Source organism: Cheilinus undulatus, linkage group 10, assembly GCF_018320785.1.
Source record: "Cheilinus undulatus linkage group 10, ASM1832078v1, whole genome shotgun sequence".
Lineage (NCBI taxonomy): Eukaryota > Metazoa > Chordata > Actinopteri > Labriformes > Labridae > Cheilinus > Cheilinus undulatus.
Genome location: NC_054874.1, coordinates 47,163,138 through 47,183,269, shown reverse-complemented (window position 1 = coordinate 47,183,269; position 20,132 = coordinate 47,163,138).

Sequence of the window (20,132 nt, the reverse complement as noted above, 5' to 3'; positions counted from 1 at the left end):
TGACAGGTCAGAGGAGAGGAACCACTAACGACTAAACATGAACTGATCTTGAAGTGAGATTTTAAGCTTCATATGTAGAAACTAGCATGCTGTAAATGTAGCAAACAACTGTTTTTTTTCATTTAAAACTTTATTCTAATTTTCAAAATTCTGTTTATGTTTTAAAAGTGAGGGGAAAGGCCCACAGCCTGAGAAGCACTGCAGCAGACCATTTCTTTACAAATGAAGGACAAAAGAGCGCCTCAAGCAAGACGCCATCATCACTCACAACCAGCGTTTCTCTTCTAACAAAAACACAGTTTTACTGATGAAATAATTAAGCTTTAGAGGAGGGCAGACAGTCACTATCTGACTTAAACAGATTCAGAGTGACCGTAGAATAATATGACATGCTCTGTAAATCAGAGATGCAGCAGACAGCAGAGCGAATAAGAACCGCTCCTGCTGCTGTAAGCCGCCTAAATCCTTTAAGTCTTTGTTCATTAGGGCCTTATGATGTGTGATGTTATTATTTCGTTTTCCATTAACACTAGTATTAGTTTAGTCATAGGAAAGCACGCCAGCATATTGATTCTTGTCAAAATGTTTGTTTACAAAACTTGCCTGGTCCACATTAAGAGCAAGCTTCATGTTCTATGATCCGCTCCAGCTGTAGGCGGATATTTCTGCGACCAAAGGGTACAGGCTTAAAAAGTGTTGCATTCTTCATCTTGAAAAGTCATTCAGTCATTTCCTTCATGTTTATCCCCTTTGTGCCATTCTTTTATCCGTTTTTGCCACTTTTCTTCTATTTTTGCCACTTCTTAACCCCCTTTCATAACATTTTTTCAACATTTTTTGCAACTTTAAAACCAATTTTTTGCAACTTTGAACCCATTTTGCTACTCTTTGCCACTTCTTAACCCAATTTTTGCCATTCTTTAACCCATTTAAAACACTTTTCCTGCGTGTTTTCATCTCCTTTGTGCCATTCTTTTTTCCAGTTTTGTCACTTTTCTTCTCTTTTTGCTACTTTTTAACCCCTTATCATTATTTTTTTGCACAATTTTTTGTCTTTTGTAACTAATTTTTGATACTTTTTGCACCTTTTTTGTCATCTTTTACTAACTTTTGCCACATTTTATACTCTTTTCACAACCTTTCTGTCCATTTTTGGCTCTTTGTGCCACTCTATCACCCATTTTTGCTACTTTTTTCTCTTTAACCAAATTTTTGCCATTCTTTAACCAATTCAAACCATGTTTCCTGCACATTTTTGGCCCTTTTTGTCATCCTTTTTTCCATTTTTGCCACTTTCTTCTTTCTTCTATTTTTTGCCACTTCTTAACCCCTTGTCGCTAGCTTTTTCAACAATTCTTGCAACTTTAAAATTTTTTTGCTACTTTGAACCCATTTTTGCTACTTTTTTCCTCTTTAACCCAATTTTTTTCGCCATTTTTTAACCCATTAAACAACTTTTCCTGCATGTTTTAGCCCCAATGTGCCACATGTATCCAATTTTTGCCACTTTTCTTCTATTTTTGCCACTTTTTAACCCCTTGTCATTACTTTTTTTGCACTACTTTTTGTCATTTATAACCAATTTTTGATACTTTTTGCACCTTTTTGCATTACCACATTTTATCCTGTTTTCACAACCTTAATGCCAATTTTTGTCCCTTTGTGCCACTCCATCACCCATTTTTGCTACTTTTTGTCTCTTTAACCCAATTTTTGCCCTTTAACCAAATTTAAACCATATTTTTGCACGTTTTATCTCCTTTGCGCCATCCTTTTTTCCATTTTTGCCACTTTTGTTCTATTTTTACCACTTTATAACCCGTTTTAATTACTTTTTGCACTTATTGTTTGTCATTTAAAACCAATATTTTTTCATCTTTTACCAACTTTTGCCACATTTTATCCTCTTTTCACAACCTTTTCTACCCATTTTTGGCCCTTTGTGCCAGTCCGTCACCCATTTTTGCTACTCTCTAACACCTTTTCAGCATTATATCTGTTAATTTTTGATTTTTGTCAAAATGTTTGTTTACAAAATTTGCCTAGTCCACATGTCCTAATGCTGCGAGGCAATGAAACTGGACCACAGTCTGTAGATGGGACATCAGCTCCAGCTGTAGGTGGATATTTCTGCAACCAAAGGGTACAGGCTTAAAAAAGTGTTGCATTCTTCATCTTGAAAAGTCATTCAGTGTAAACATTATAATCCTGAGCTTACATGATGACATAACGAGAGTAGAATAAGAGGATTGTCGTACTTCAGGGCTACTTAAGGGGAAGTATGAGGGGAACCGGGATGTAAACAACGATGTAGTCTTTCTCCCTGACACGTTAATGTTTGACAGTTGATGTGAGGACGCCTCCTCCTCCTCCTCAGCTCCACCCAGAGATAACACTGAGATAACACAAAAACAACTTTTTAACACTTTGTGGAAAACTACCAGAGAAAAGCACGAGGACAGAGTTTGTCCTTCAAGAGAAAAAACAAACCGTGTCCCTGTCACATTCCAGTTTATCATCATTATGACAATGATTAACAAAGTACTGTTTGATTTAAAGTAACAACATAAAACAGAGCACAAGAGCTAACAGTAACAGAGGAGGTAAAGAGATTTAAGACATTAGAGTGATGACATAGAACCAGGGAAAAGTCAACTTTCTGAAGAGACGAGCCGTCATGCCCCTCCACCCTTCACGCCCCCCAGTGGTGAAGTCTTAAACACTGGTTCTGACTGTTTTACCTTAACCCTCAGGCCCTCCTTTAAAAAAAATCACACTCTCCCTCTTAAAGCCCTTTAAGAACATTTAGAAATATTAAACATGAAAGAAAAAACATTTTTGGACTTTAACTCCAGTCCTCATCATGGATAGCAAATGTGAATTTACTTTCATAATTTTAATTTTTCACCAGACTCTGACATCCATAGGAAACACCCAAAGTAGTTTTAGTTGAAATAATTAATTCCACTGGCCTACAGTCACTGATATATCCTATCAGTTCAAACAAGGCCATTATCTCCCACAATGCCTCTCTGCAAACATTGATAAATGGTGAAATTTGGCGGCATCTTTTTGGTGTGCAAATATTTTTACCTCTGAATGACTGAATTACAGAGGAATTAACAGGATTTCTCATTTCTGTATTGCAGTGGCAGTAGAATGAAAATAAGTGGTTTTAATGGTAGTCAATGAGGCCTAAAAGGGCTTTAGGAGGGAGAGTGTGAGTATTTTTCTACGCAGTGGAAAATTCTGTCAACACAGTGTGAGTAATGAAGTTTAAAAAAATTCATTAAGAAATAAACTTCTTTGTCAAATATCATCATCTTAGCATGAAAACTGCCAAAGTGAGAGCAAAAATACAATCACAAAGCCCTAAAAGGCTCTAGGAGGGCCTGAGGGTTGGATGAAAACATTTTTGTGTTGTGTTTATGTTTCTATTAGTTTCCCCCTTGCCCCTCTAAACTCCTGAGTCTCCACTAGGATCCTCTGGATTGTTGGTATGCTGCTGTGGACCTGCCCAACTTCAACTTCTACAACTGTTAAATCAGCCTTAAATCTAGTATTATTAATTTAAATGTTGATTTCAAAGCTAAAAACAGCACAACTTGAATTGCTTTGTTCACATTCCCCTTTCATTACTGCTGACAATTTTGATTTTAGAATAATCAGTCTACATGGATGTTCCTGCAAAACCAAACACACCGTTAACATCCTCATGGACATCGATGGCCTGCTGCTGTGGCTCGATTTCCAACCTCTCCATCTACACTGTAAACTAAAGCATGTTGGATTAAATTAATTCAGTGGACATCGGTTACATGCAAGGTTTTTGCTTTAGCAGAAATTTCAAGAGTGTATGGCTGCAGCCTCTTGGATATAGACCTCTCCCATACAGACCTCCAGGAAGAGACATGGATGCCCCGCCCCCAAGGTCTAATTTTCAAAATAAAAGCTCACCTCTAGTTGCACTGTATGTTTATTTATTTTTTGTTCATGTATTTTTTTTCATATTAAATGAGGAGGAAATACTTCAAATTTTCAAAGTAAAAGTCTTATCACATTGCATGTTTATTTCTGTTTATTTCTATATATTTAATATCAAATGAGGAGGAGACGTTAAAAGTAAAATGTCATGCCTTGACGCATTATATGATACATTTTATTATTTATTTTTATATTTTCATTTCAGTTTAAATTAAGAGGAAATATTCATGATTTTCAAAGTAAAAGATAGGAGCTCTTAAACTTCTAGATTTTTAAAAATTAAATTGAGAGGAATATAGGAAAATATTATTTGTTATATTTTAATTCATGCATCTTTTACTCTGTTCTGCTTTCCTGTCTTGCACAAAGCGCTGTGATTGACAATGGTTTACCCCGGTTTAGCCCGATGACAGCTGGGACAGGCTCCAGACGGGATAAGCGGTGTAGAAGATGGATGTCTTGCACAAGTGGGCCATGCGGAGTTGTGACTCATTACTGCCACCTTCTGCTCTGGAGTTAGTGGCAATGATTGCTTTACTGACATGTTGGTATTATGCTGACTCAGCATAAATGAAATAGGGATGTTCTTATCCATCTATTCAGCAAATATAATGATATTTATCATAATATTCTTCTATTGTTCGTGGGCGCTGTAGCCATATCTGGTGTACTGCTGCTGTTTGATTACTTTCATCTCTCTTTTATCTACTTACACCAAACACAGCTTAGGCCACAGGAGTCTGGTTCTGCTGTGGCAGGAAGTTTTTCTCTGGCACTAAAACTTTGCTAAATGCTGCTAGGGTGCTGAGCTCATGGTGGAATAATGTTGGGTCTAGAGAACAGTCTAGACCAGGTGGAGCTTTATGTACAAATATGCATGGATGGAGTGATGGATGAGCCCTGAATACCCCTCTACAAGATGGTGACCACTCTAAAGAGCTCTGGCTCTCAAATCTTCTACTGGCATTTCAGAAAATCCTTCTATCATTATTATAAACCCTGAAACCACACCTCACAGTAGTTCAGCATATGTGCAACAGGTCCAAGTTTGCGGTGGTGATAAATATTTTCATGAGAAGAGGTTTTACACGCCGGTAGCTGGTGGTAGGTCTACCTCTGATGGTTATGGCGAATAAGAAACTGAATTAAAGTTTTACTTTGTTTCCATGGGGAGGGGGATGTGTTGTGGATAGTGGTTGTAAGGTGAAAGCAGGCCACTTGGATGTCAACAAATGTGACTTCAGTCTGTGAGTGAAGCCTCATTCAGTCTCTGAAACGTGAGACAGAAACATTTGAGATGCATCATCAGCAAACATCCACAGATCCAGTGACACAGACGGTGTCTGCATGTTCAGGTATGTAGGTCATCGACTGGCTGGTTTCTATTAAACCTTTAAACCCTAAAAGGATGTGTGATTTTGTGATCTAGCTGTCTTTTCTTTCTGCCTTTAATTTTTAGAAATGCTGATTTGAAGAGTTTGACACAGTTGTTGTGGTGTCTGCTGGATCCTGGAGGCTCCCTTGTCTATGTTTAGCAGAGCAGACCAGCTGTGGTGTAGATTACAACTCCACCAAGCGGGAACCCCGATAAATAACACGTGGTTGAGGATTTCAGCGGGTAAGCACATTTTTCTCCTGAACTAGGGTCGGGCTCTGCACCAGAGAAAATACTAGACTCTACTTATAATCTTTAAGCTGGAATGGAACCTCACAGAAGATGAAGATGCCTCAGCAGGAACCAACAGGAGATGACGTTTGGTTTCATCTCAGCTGTGGTAAAAAGAGCTAGCCTGACACACCAGATAGGCTGTTTCATATGTTCATTGCATGGATTTATTTCATCTTCATCTGGGAAACCTACCATAGGAAGTGTTTGAAGGGCAGGACTTAAAAAAAATGAGCCTGGAGAAGTATTAAAAACATCGTCTCTGCAAGGAGAAGCTTTTGATGTGGCTCTTTGCTCTTGTTATAAAACTGCCATCATACTGTGGCTACATCCGTGCAAACTGCTAACAGCTCCCAGTCCAACTAAACCCGGCCCATAGCTCCCGCCTCATTGTCCTCAGATGATGCTGACTTGTCTGGTCTGTTCTCAGGCCTGGCACAAATGTTGATTTGCAGGATGGATCTGCCTGATGGCAGACATAGAACTGGCCAATCCACCTGCTCTGCAAGATTAGAAAAGAGGAGAAAAGGTTTGACAATGTGCAAAGAGCTCCATGTGAAATCCGTCTTTGAAAACTGAATTTTCAACAATGCATAAAGATTGTCCTCCTCTTCCTCCTGATGCATTTTCCCTTTGAACTTGTGAGCATGTGAAAGCAGACAAAAACAACAGCTAAACAACAGTGAACTGAAAAGAAACTCTAAAACCCAGCATCTGTGATCGTTTCAGAAACAACTTTTTATCATTTATATCTGAAATGAAACCAAAATTAAAATCCAACTTTGAGAAGGACTCAAACTGATAAAACTCCTGGATTATTTTGGCTCTGCAGGTGAGCAGCATTACATTTGATCATAAGTCATAATTGGAACATTTCACATTTTTCCAACCTCAGTGTCTTCAGTCAACTCTGCTCAAAGTCCACATGTTAATATTAACATCAAACACACATGTACCGCACATGCTAACGGCACAATTCTCTGCAAAACAAGTCCAGAAGTTGTGTGCCTGTTCCTGAACCGTGTGATTGTGACATGTGTCTGGGGTTTATCTTGATCTGACCTCTGATTGGTCAGTGTGCACAGGTGTGGTTGACATGGATGGAGCATGTGACGTTTAGTTCCTCTTGGTAAAGATGCACAGAGATGAGAGCAGTGGACAGGGACCACATGAAGCTGCAGGATAACACAGGTTTAGTGGGAAAATAAGCATGTCAACATGATGGCAGACAGTGACAGAAATACAGTTTTTATCTTTCCTGTTGTCTTTTAAAAGGATGTTTCTGATACAGCTGTACATATCAGCTTAGAAACTGCAGAAACACACTGAGACTAAGTTTAGTGAATTTAACAACTTTCCATTTTAGAAAAATGATAACCATCAACAATGGAGCCTAAACAAACACAGCTGTAGTCATAGTTTTCATATGAGCTCCATTTTTATGTGAGCGCAACAAGAAAAGATATTAAATGTTTTTAAGAACCAATCATAAATCACCGTCTCTACAACAAGAAGCCCATCTATTGGTCAGCAAACAAGCCAAATGTGGCTAGCTGTTAGCTACGTGCTACATCCACTGATTATTAAACAAGCTTTATGTGGCTAGCTGTTAGCTACATGCTAAATTCATTAATAAGTTAAAAAAAGCTTTATGTGGCTAGCTGCTAGCCACATACTACATTCATTAATTAGTAAAAAAAGCTTTATGTGGGTAGCTGTAAGCTACATGCTACATTCATTAATTAGTAAAAAAGCTTTATGTGGCTAGCTGTTAGCTACATGCTACATTCATTAATTAGTAAAAAAGCTTTATGTGGCTAGCTGTTAGCTACATGCTACATTCATTAATTAGTTAAAAAAAGCTTTTTGTGGCTAGCTGTTAGCTACATACTACATTCACGAATAAGTTAAAAAAAGCTTTATGTGGCTAGCTGCTAGCTGTAAGCTACATACTACATTCACGAATAAGTTAAAAAAAACTTTATATGGCTAGCTGTTAGCTACATGCTACATTCATTAATTAGTAAAAAAGCTTTATGTGGCTAGCTGCTAGCTACATGCTACATTCATTAATTAGTAAAAAAGCTTTATGTGGCTAGCTGCTAGCTACATGCTACATTCATTAATTAGTAAAAAAGCTTTATGTGGTTAGCTGTTAGCAACATGCTACATCCATTAATAAGTAAAAAAAGCTTTATATGGCTAACTGTTAGCTTCATGCTACATTTCATTAATTAGTAAAAAAAGCTTTATGTGGCTAGCTGTTAGCTACATGCTACATTCATTAATTAGTTGAAAAAAGCTTTATGTGGCTAGCTGTTAGCTACATGCTTCATCCATTTATTAGTAAAAAAGCTTTATGTGGCTAGCTGCTAGCTGCATGCTACATTCATGAATTAAAAAAAAGCTTTATGTGGGTAGCTGTAAGCTACATGCTACATTCATTAATTAGTAAAAAAGCTTTATGTGGCTAGCTGCTAGCTGCATGCTACATTCATGAATTAAAAAAAAGCTTTATGTGGCTAGCTGTTAGCTACATGCTTCATCCATTTATTAGTTAAAAAGCTTTATGTGGCTAGCTGTTAGCTACATGCTATATTCATTAATTAGTAAAAAAGCTTTATGTGGCTAGCTGCTAGCTACATGCTACATTCATAAATAAAAAAAAGCTTTATGTGGCTAGCTGTTAGCTACATGCTACATTCATTAATTAGTAAAAAAGCTTTATGTGGCTAGCTGTTAGCTACATGCTACATTCATTAATTAGTAAAAAAGCTTTATGTGGCTAGCTGTTAGCTACATGCTATATTCATTAATTAGTAAAAAAAGCTTTATGTGGCTAGCTGCTAGCTACATGCTACATTCATTAATTAGTAAAAAAAGCTTTATGTGGCTAGCTGTTAGCTATATGCTACATTCATTAAGTAGTTAAAAAAGCTTTATGTGGCTAGCTGTTAGCTACATGCTACATTCATTTATTAGTAGAAAAAAGCTTTATGTGGCTAGCTGTTAGCTACATGCTACATCCACTGATAAGAAAAAAGAAAAGCCAAATGTGGCTAGCTGATAGCTATGTGCTACAGCCACTGATTGGTAACCAACGCCAGTAGCCAGTGCCATGGCTGTGTTTGTTGTGCTTCCTCCTCTCTCTTACTCTCTGATTGGCTTTCTTTTTGCCTCATGTGACCGTCCTGCTCATGTTTAACTGACTGTCCTCAGTGTTCCCCCTGTTAAACAGGATTTTTCAGATATCTCAGAGGAAACTCTGTGGAGATAATCTGCAGAACCATCGGATAATCTGGCCTTCACATTCTTTGGTTAGAAGAAGGAAACTGGCCCCAGATCAAAATGATTTCATTTAATTGTGTACGGAGCTAAAGAGAAGTTTGACGTCTGTGACCGAACAGTGACGTGGCAATGAGGCATCACGTTTTCTCAGAAATGATCTTCATGTTCTGGTTTGGTGTCCAGTCCAATAAAAACGCAGATTTCTGTTTTTGTGTGCTCTGTGTAAAGAGTACTGACCTGCAGTACAAACACACCGATCTGTTTGTGAGGAACATTGACCGATAAAAGCACTCTCTGATTTTTAGTACACAAAACCTCAATATTATGTAACTATTGGTGTTTGGAGATTTCTGTATACATTCTCAAAAAAAACCCAAAAAAAACAACAACAACAAAAAAAAAAACAGGTCCGCTGGCATGAAGTACCTCTCTTTATCCCAACATTTGTGCCATGCCTGACGTCAGAGCCACTCTGGTTCTAGTGTTTTCTCTCAGCAACATCTCTGACCTTCTAGTACCAAAAGAGACGAGACACTGAGATCCTCTGGAAGAGAGCTCAAAATCCGGCTTAGACTGGATCAGGACCCTTTAGTGGAAATAAAGGCCTGATTAAAGGTCTGGGAGCTCTGAGCAGACATACAGTAAACATTCTATATGACTGCTTACCTGTGATACCTGTGTAAGGTCTGGCTGCTTTCTGGAGATTAGGACTTACAACCCCGATTCCAAAAAAGCTGGGTCACTGTGTAAAATGTAAACAGAAACAGAATGCAGTGATTGTCAAATCTATACAAATATATTAGAACATTAACAACAGATCAGATGTTGAAACTGAGACGTTTTACCATTTCAAAGGTCTGGACTGCATGTAGGCCAGTTCAGACTCGGACTGTGAGGCCATGCTGTTGTGATGGATGTGGTATGTGGTTTAGCATTGTCTTGCTGAAACAGTCAAGGCCTTCCCTGACAGAGACGTTGTCTGGATGGGAGCATATGTTGCTTTTAAACCTCTCACTACTTTCCAGCATTGATAGTTCCTTTCCAGATGTTAGAGCTGCCCACGCCATAGGCACTAATGCAACCCCATACCATCAGAGATGCAGGCTTTAGACCTGAGCCAGGAGAACAAGCTGGATGCTCCCTCTGTTGAAATCACAGTGAACACGTCTAAACTCTTTAACTAGACATAGATACCTTTATGGGGTCATCTGGAAAAGGAGAAACGTGCCGTCAATCAACCGTGTGAACCCGACCCCAGACTCAGAGAGAGAAAAAGACTCTGACACCGTGACCTGATCCTAAACCTCCTCTGGTCATAAAAACTGTTATTTAGGTCACTCGCTTTTCACAATCCACTCTTTACATTTTCAGTAACAGCACAAACAGAGCATCCTCTCCTGGGATAAGGACATTAAACACAATTAAACCAGAGCTTTAAATCCTGGATCATCAGTGTAAGACAAGAGCAGACTGAAGGAAAAGGGTCAAAGGTCAAAAATGGGAAAATTGCTCTTTTTTTAAGAAAGCTTCTGAAACTTTCTGAAGGCTAAAGAAAAGCATAGAGCTACTGTCCAGCTATGAAAGCTAATGAGGACATAATAGCATTTGATTAATGCTATTTTTTAGAATTTTTTATGGCTCAGTTTTCTCAATGACATCTTTGTTTTAATTTGGTCATATATTTTAATAGCATTTATTTCTTTACATATGTTTTTTTTGTTGTAAAATCAAATTTATTTGGATATTTTTTTTTATTTTGACAGATTTTATATTCCAATATATTATTCTGTGTATATGTTTTATATTTCTCTTGTTTTGATCATATATTCCTATTAATTCCTATTAAGTGCCTTACTTGGCTTTTAATTTTACAAATATATGTATCACAGGTGTCAAACTTAAGGCCTGGGGGCTAAATCTGGCCCGTAGAACAGTTAAATCCGGCCCACAAGATCATGTGATATTTCTGTTCTAACTGGCCCGTCAGTCTGAGGTCTGCAGATTTCCTCAAGTATAAAAATGTGAACTTATCCTGATGATTTAAGATATCCTTGTTAAGTCATAAAACCTGAAAAAGTACGGAATAAAAATATTTAGATAAGAAGTCAGGAATGTGGGAAAAGAAATTAATTTGTGTTTTATTTCACATTTTCAATTTAGCATCTCATAATTAGGACTCAGACTTAGGATTTTAACTTTTAATTTCATACTTTGAGCATTTCAACTCATAATTTTGACTTCTCATATAATATTTTGAGCTTTAAGATTCATAATTCTAATTTTTAGTGATATTTTGACCTTTTTAAATAATTATTTTGTATTTTATTTGATATTTTAAACTCCAAACTTTGACTAAATAATCCCAGAGTTTGACCTTTTAGACTCACAATTTAAAAATTTGAATCATTTTTTGGGGTTTGATTTCATGATTACAAATTTTGTTCCATATTTTGACATTTTAAACTCATGATTTTGACTTTTTTCTAATATATTTGCCATTAAGAAACATTAATTTTCAATTTCAAATGTTTGTTTTGACCTTTTTGAACTAATAAATTTACTTTTCTCAGATTGTGAGCCTTTAAACTTATTTTTTTTTACTTTTTAAATGTCAAAATCATTTACCTCCAGTGATATTTTATTACAGGTGAAATAATGCTGACAGTTTATGGTTAAAAAGGTGACCCTGTTAGGCTCTCGGGTTAGTCCTGAATACAGAATCCAGCCCCTGCTGTGATTGAGTTTGACACCACTCAACTATATGACAGTACTTTTGACAGATATATTTTTTCACATATTTTATTTTATTCGCTTAATTTCCTACTTATTTTAATGCCCTTAGTGTTAAAATGTTTTAACCCTTTAAATTATTTTGAACTGCATCATTAATGAGTCTATTAATAACCGTGCCTTGCCTTAATATCTTTATTATTAATATCATTCTAGGATATATATGAACCTGAATAACAGTGAAGGGATTAAAACATACCAGAGCATCACTGATGTGCTGACACTAGGGGGCAGTGCAAGCTCATCTTTGAACCTCAGCAGCCCAGACCATTAATTCAGCCTCCGTGCTGCCTTTTCAAAGTCACTCTTTCAATTATCCTCGACCTTTTTGGCCTCACGTGGCTGCATTCACGTCACGGTTCATGCCATTCAGACAGAATTCCTAAAACAGCCCCGTAAATAAATCTGACCTCAGACAAAGCCATGAAGAAATCAGCCAGGCCGGAGTTTCTGCAAACACACAACCAAAGGTCTCAGCTGCTGCTGTTTGTGGTTTCATGCATTCTGACTGTGGATCTATCTGTGTGTAGAATATGAAATATTTGCGCTGTGAAGTAAAGTAGAAGTTCTTCTGATGAAAACATGCAGCCTTTGTTTGTGAGTCTCACCTTTCTGTGCAAATATGTGCACGAAATATAAAAAAGGTTTAAACTGCATTCTAAATCTGACGTCTAGTGACTGTAAAGGCTTTCTTTTTACATCAGTTCTGTATTGCAAAGAGTCTGCACATAAAAATAGTTCAACTTTTAAGATTAGTATCCTCTGAATGTACACGCTGGACCAGGGAAGCCATAATTTTTCAGCCAGTGAACCCCAAAATACCAAAGCTTGGTGTCATTATTGAATCAAAAGCGACAAATGAATAAGTCAACAGACTGAAATTTGTATCAAATGGAGTGAATAAAATACTGGGGGGTTCTGCTCCTCCCTTAAAAATGTCTAAATGGTTTAGTCTGACACTGTGAAATAACGCAAATAAATTCAGTTTAACCATAGTAAAAGTATTGCTCATGAATTGGGAAATTATGGTTCAAAATATAATAAAATACATGTATATTTGTAAAAAATGATGCAACATTTGTTGCTGGGGGGGGGGGGTTATATTCCTTCTGGGGGCCCAAAATTTCTAGCTACGCCCCTGCTGATATGCATTTACAAACAGTGGAATAAGAATGACACAAAACACAAAACAGCCTTAAAAACATAATATATGTACAGTTAAAGAAGAAAAGCTACAAGTAGAATAAAAGTCATCTCCATGTACAGACAGGAGCTTTGAGTAGACATGCAGAATTTGATAATGCACATGCAGAGTCTCTTGGGGATGACAATTAAGCTATGCCAAACAGGGGCGTAGTTTGGGATTTTGGGCCCCCTGAAAGAGTATTACATAGGGCCCCCCCAAACTGGCTAGCCAAGCAACAAATGTTGCATCATTTTTATAAAATTTCTAGTCATTTCTATGTATTTTTAAACCATAATTTCCCCATTTGTGAGCTATATTTTCACTATGTTAAACTGAATTTACTTACATTATTTTGCATCGCTGGACTATACCATTTAGACATTTTAAAAGGGATACTTCAACATTTTGGCAAATTCGCCCATTGTCATAATTCCTATAGTCTTAGTAATAGGTTCGTTTCTGTTAGTTGTCGGTGCAAGCTGTTTCTAGATCTGGGGGGACGGTTAAACCAGCTGAACAGCTAACGCTATGTAAGCAGACGGTATTTTTTGCTTTCCCTCATCAAACTCATCAGATACACAATCCAACAACTCCAAAACGCTCTCGTGGACAAGTTGTGACCTGCACATTCACCACGCTATGAAATAATCATGGAACATTACGAGACGGAGATGTTTTAAAGCTAAATGCAAAGCCGGAACTACACTCCAGACATGGCTGCTGCACTGTGTCACTCCGCCCAGTGGTTTACTCAAGAAATAGTTCCGAGTATTTGCTTCATGTGTCGTAATGTTACATAATTATAAGTTATTATTTCATAGTGTGGTGAATGTGCAGGTCACAGACTTGTCCAGGAGAGCGTTTTGGAGTTGCTGGATTGTGTATCTGATGAGTTTGATGAGGGAAAGCAAAAAATACCATCTGCTTGCATAGCGTTAGCTCTGCAGCTGGTTTAACCATCCCCCCAGATCTAGAAACAGCTTGCACCGACAACTAAAGGAAACCAACCTATTACTAAGACTATAGGAATTATGGCAATGGGCGAATTTGCCAAAATGTTGAAGTATCCCTTTAGGGGGGGAGCAGAACCCCCCCAGTATTTTTTTTACTCTATTTGATAAAAATTTTAGTCTGCTGACCGATTCATTTTGTCGTTTTTGATTCAGTAACGACACTAATTACTAAGAAAAATAAATAAAAACACACGTTTCATTGCAGGCTCCTCAAGGGGCCCTCCCTACTGTGGGCCTGGGTAATCAGTACCCTTCTCCCCCCTGTGCTACGCCCCTGACACCAAGTGATGCAACACAACAGTCCAGCACCAGTTTGTTTCAGGGGTACCTTACTGCAGATAAGATGGCAGACATACATCCAATCCAATACCGGAAGTCTCAACTGGAAGTCCGTACGTCTAAGGTTAGGCTTAGGCATTAAAACCCGAGTGGTTAGGTTCAGGGTAAGGCAGTGGGGAAGGTGATATATTCAAGGTCCAGTACCAAGGGTTAGGCTTAGGCGCGAAAAGGACTGACAAACACTGGCAGCTGAGTCCAACATGAAGGAGAGACTTCCACTTGGGACTTCCGGCATGGATTGGGTGTATAGCGACGCCCATGTTGGCCATCTTGACTGCAGTTGGGTCCCTCTCATGTTTTTTGGGCTTTTAAGGATTACTAACCCTCAAATTACACATACTCTGTCTGCACAGAGATCTGCACACAAGTACAATTCCGAGGACATCGCTTCCTCTCCAGTCAATCTGTGTCTTTCCCCGGCATGTCCTCAGGAATACGTTTGCCAGAAGCACTGCACAGAGTAGATCGACCCATTGGAACAAGAATGCATGAAGCATCTGCAACAATGTATGTACTCCTGATTGTAAATCTCATCATCAGTCTCAATATGGGTCATTCCCCTACAGTCGCTAGAGGAGGTAAATCTGGGCTTCAAATTGTCCTGTGTGGCTAGAATTCAGTGTTGGTTTAATTAGATAGATGTAAATATGAATCTACCCTGTTTCCACAATGAAGCTGATAACACTCTACAGATGCTGCTTTGAGAAAATCTGTTTCAGAGCTGAGAGAATAACCCGAAAAGGTCTGATTCACCAAAGATTATGAAATCACACAGCCACTGCAGCTGACTGGATTGGCATTACTCTGTTTATGGAGGATCAGCACAGCAGCTCAGCCTGATATCACAGAAAATTTACGCTGGATTGAACCAAAATAAAAGTTTATCATGTGATATCAGCAGCAAATGGAGAAGTGAGTGAACACCACCTGTTCCTACTAAATGATTACCTGCCTGAGAAGACTCTCATTGGGTTTATTTAGAGCAAAACTTCATTCAGTCTTTCAAACAGCTGGCATGAAGAAGAGGCTCTGCAGAGTATGCAGCAGTTTATCTCTACAGGAGCACAGAAGACTTTAGAGAAATGTTTGTTTCTCTGTTAATCTGAGTGACTTCTTAGAGCTACAGCGGCATGTTCTCCTCTATCTCTAGACTTTATATGTCTTCTGGATGAATGTTGGAAATAAAACTGTGGTTGAGGAAATATCTTACTGTCACACTGTTTTTATCAAAGGATTCCCAAGGCCACAACAAGCATTCTTACTACAAACACAACATGTCTGAAACCAGCAGGGACGGGGCAACAAAAGGCTGGAGAAGTAACAGGTACTAATGCAAGTCTCTCAGAGGTAAAGACGGGCAGAGGTTCACCAATCCGTGAAAAACTGCAAAAAATTGTGAAAAAATTCTAGAAAAATATTCCCAAACTTTGAGACTTTGAACCTCCCACCATCTACAGTCTGTAATATCATCAGAAAAATCTGGAGAAATCTCTATGAGCAGGGGACAAGGCTAATGGGGCCCTCAGGGACCACTGCCCAGCCAGCATGTCCATGTGGGCCAAACAAGGGTTATATGCAGATTTCCATAGGGGTCCCATGTGGGTTTGTCCGTGGGTTCCATGTTGGCCCCACCTGGGATTGCCCATGTGACCTACAAGTGTGGATCAGCTGATAAGAGTCCCATATAGATCCCATCTTTAGAGATCTAAGATAGATCGTACTAGTAAACATGGACAATTGCTAGATGGGACCTATATGGGGCTCTTATCGTCTGTTCGCGGATGTTTACGTGCCTGGGGGTGAAGAGGTGAGAGGGTCAGACACAGCCAGCAGTGATGGGTGAGGAGACAAACCCAGGTCTGCTTAATGGTAGTTTTCTTTTTAAAAAGCTGGTGAATATTAGCAAAGATAAAAGCAAAATAGTGGGTACATGCTGCGGTGATGAACTGTCTTTACACCGAAGCACAGCGAGTCTCAGCAGCCACCTTCAGACAAAGCACATCTTTGCTAATGTTAGCAGAGGTGCTAACAACAACAACAACATCAACAACAGTTTTGTTCTTCAGCTGCTCAGATAAATGCTGAAAAGCGCTCCAAAGCTTTGAGACAGTCCTGTTTAACAATATCAATCCAGTGTAGAAATCCATGGTAGAATCAGCAAAATAGAAGTTAATTAGCAAACTTACAGAGCTAAAGACAGAAAATATGATGCATTCAGGTAACCTCAGTAAATTAGATGACTGTATTTTATATGTTATGATGTGTTCAAATGTCTCATAAAAATGGGAACATTTAGTTTTTGATGAGAAACTTCAATAAATAGTGGGAATATGTGTTTAGATTTGAGGGATATACAGTAGATGTGACAGACTGAATCATCAATGAGCTGTACATAGAATTAAAAGAATAAAAATAAAGCACTTGACAATAACAGCCTTTAAGAATATAAAAACATAAAAATATACTAAACTATTTTAAATGCTGTGATTAATCAGGATTAATCACAGAATAGTGATGTGATTAATTTGATAATATTTTTTAATCAATTAACAGCACTTATGTGTATATATATATATATATATACACACACACACACACACACACACACACACACATATTGGCCCCGCCCACATGAAATCAAGCCAGGAGAGAGGTGAAAAACTTTCTAACAGTCTAAATCCTACTTTTATGAGAAGCATTGCTGCTGCCATTAAATTCAGAACATCTGATTGAAAAATTCAGAACACTGATCATCTGATTTGTTGTTTATTGTGAATAAAGTATGGGTTGATAAGGTTTAACAATCATAAGGAACTGGAGGTTCCTAATTCTCCATCATTCTCTGTTTTATTACCTTCATGTGCTCAGTTCAAGTCCAGTCCTTTTAGAAAGGAGTACCTGTTAATGAAAGGACCGTGAGCCAGGCTGAGTCCAAACTCCCCTTCTTTACACAGAAATTAAAAAAGTTTGGCATCACACCAGAGCCAGATCTAATTTCAGTCTGAGCTGGCTGCTGCATAAATCCAGCCGTGGACCTCGTCTCCCACTAATCGTCCAGCAGGAACAGAAGGAGGCTCATGAATTCTATTAACATCTCGTTTCTCCGACTCTGGACCCAGACTACGGTGCAGCTCATGGCTGGGAGGCCCCCACACGACAAGGAGAGAAATATGTTTTAATGAGCTCCACACCTGAGGCAGAGGAGTACATTTTTTATTTGAAGGCTATGAGACTTTAAGAACGAATAGAAATGAGCTAATATTGTTTTAAGAAAATACAATAAGGTGGGAAAAATGTAAATTGTCCAGGTTGTGAGAAGAAGCCTCCAGCTATTATGAAAATCTGGGACCAGAATACAAGAAAGAGACTAAAGGTTGGTGAAACGTCTGCCCCCTGGTGACTACCCTGGTCATTACATCCCATAATAAACATTTGAAAAAGGTTTGGAGTGCACAATCATTTTAAAACAATTTAAAGTCAATTATCACAGCCAGAAAAGTAAAAAAAACCCACATAAATATGCTAGGATAATTTGGCCTTTGACATTGAAATCTAGTTTATAATGGTTCATACTAAAATGCCTCTGAGGCTACAATGCTCTGAAAACACTCAGAGTTTCACCTCTGGTGGGCTTTAGCATGCTCAGTATAAAGGCGAAATAAAGGTGCCAGAGACCGGGGACCTCCGCTGTACCTGAAGGTGGCTGAACAGCCATGCACATTCAAGAATAGTCATGTGGAGACAAGGCCGTCCATAATGGAGGATAAATGGGAGAGCTTTCTGGCACCCAGCCAAACTTGGGGCCCATGGAGGTCAGCAAAATCATGGTCCGTTGTAAAGTTAAGCTGTGGTATCCATATTCTATATTTAACCTGAATAATAACCACTCTTACCAAAGAAACAATCTTTTTTAATCATTAATAGCCTTCTTTAAAATGTAAATCCCCTTTGTTAAAAACAAAGAATGAAAATAATTTAAAAACTGCTAAAATGTGTTAATAATGGCAATAAATGGTAGAAAAGGTAGTGGAATTGGATTTAAAGGTAGCAGAAATTGTTTAGAAGTGGCAAAAATTAAATAAAAACAGCAAAAATTGGTAAAAGTGGCATAAATGGGCATAAATAGTGGTAAAAAGGAGTTAAAATGTGGCTGAAATTGCTTTAAATTGGCAAAAAAAGGGTTAACTGAGAAAGAAAAAATAGGAAGATATTTGCAGAAATTGGTAAACTAGCAAAACTGACATATCAAATTATAAAATGTGGTTAAAATGGAAAAAAATGGATGTAAAAAGTATTAAAAGGGGTTCATAGTAGCAGTAATGGGTCAACAGAGGCAACAGTAAACTTAAGTGGCAAGAACTGGTTAAGAAATGGCAAAAACAGGTTGAAAAAAGTGGCTGAAAGAGTTTAAAACTGACAAAAATAGGTGTTAAGTGGTAAAAATGTGTTAAAATTGATGCGAAAAATGATAAAAAGGGGCAAATTTTTTGACAAAATGGCCGTTAAGTGGCAACAGTGTAATTTTAAAAATAGTCTTAGTTTTATTAGGGCAACTGGAGACCCTCTCAGTGTCCCCAAGGTTGAGAACCGCTGTGTTAGATTAATTGTCTCTTACACAGGTATGCATTTCATCAGAGCCAGGTGTGACCTGAAGAGAGGATTAGACCACAACATTTCAGATCCAGTCTCTGAGAACTGAAATTACATGATACCTCTGTTGGCTTCAGATATGACTTACAGGTGAGCTGCATGTGTTAATACAGACAGATACTCATGTCTATAGCTGTGTTTCCATTACAGTTTTTCACAAAATAAAAGCGATATTTCTCCTTTTAGAGCTGAATGTGTTTCCATTGAAGGGAGTTTTGGGAATGAGCCTCGAAATTCTTGTAAAATCTCATCTCATGAGACTCTGCTGCAAAGAATCTGGACGCTCAAAACCTGTTGTGTGTTGGTAAAAGAAGATGGTTCAGAGGATAAGTCTGTATGTATGGCACCACTCATGAGAGTGTGAAAACTTTTTAGCAATATTTGAGAGGTTTTTCAAAATGAAGGTGTTTCCATTACTAGTTTTTTATTGCACTATTTAGATTTTGTAAATTTCTAAAGGTTATGGAAACACAGCTTACGTCTGTCATCTGGCAGATCCGTCTTTTAAAGCTCCAAGCCGGTACGTTTGTGACCAGTCAGAGCACGATCGAACCAATCAGTGTCATTTGAGGAGAAAGAGGCAACAGCTATGGATCTGGTTTAGTTGATGTCTGTAAACATCCATCCATTCATTTTTTACCGCTTATCCACTTTGGGGTACCGGGGGGGCTGGAGCCTACCCAGACAACCAGGCACGCTCACACTCACACCTACGGTCATTTTAGTCACCAGTTAACCTAACGAGCATGTCTTTGGTGGGAGGAGATAGACGGAGAGAAAAGCCTGAAAACAACTAAAGTTTATTTTTTCAGAGTGGGTGTAGTACAACAGCAATTCCAGCAAGTATACAAAAATAAGTAAACTGACAACAGTATTAAAATGAAGATTTAGATATGTACAAGCTTTTGTTGGTATTTCTAGTGTATACAAGTCTGTGAGAATTCATAGCATGGTTGCAAGATGTACAAAGGGTACAAGGATGCTGACTAGACAGGATCAGAGTATAGAGCTATGAAAGAATGTGGGCAGATAGACACGAGGAAGATGTAGAATAGCTGATTAGTGCAGTACACCTATGAAGTGAGGCATTTTACCACAGAGAGCCTTCTTACAGCACTGAGTTACAGTGAGTGGAGAAATGAATTGCATTTTTTTAGAACGATAAATGAATTAGTTGGTGCAAATATGTATGCATATGAAGTGAGACTTTTACCAC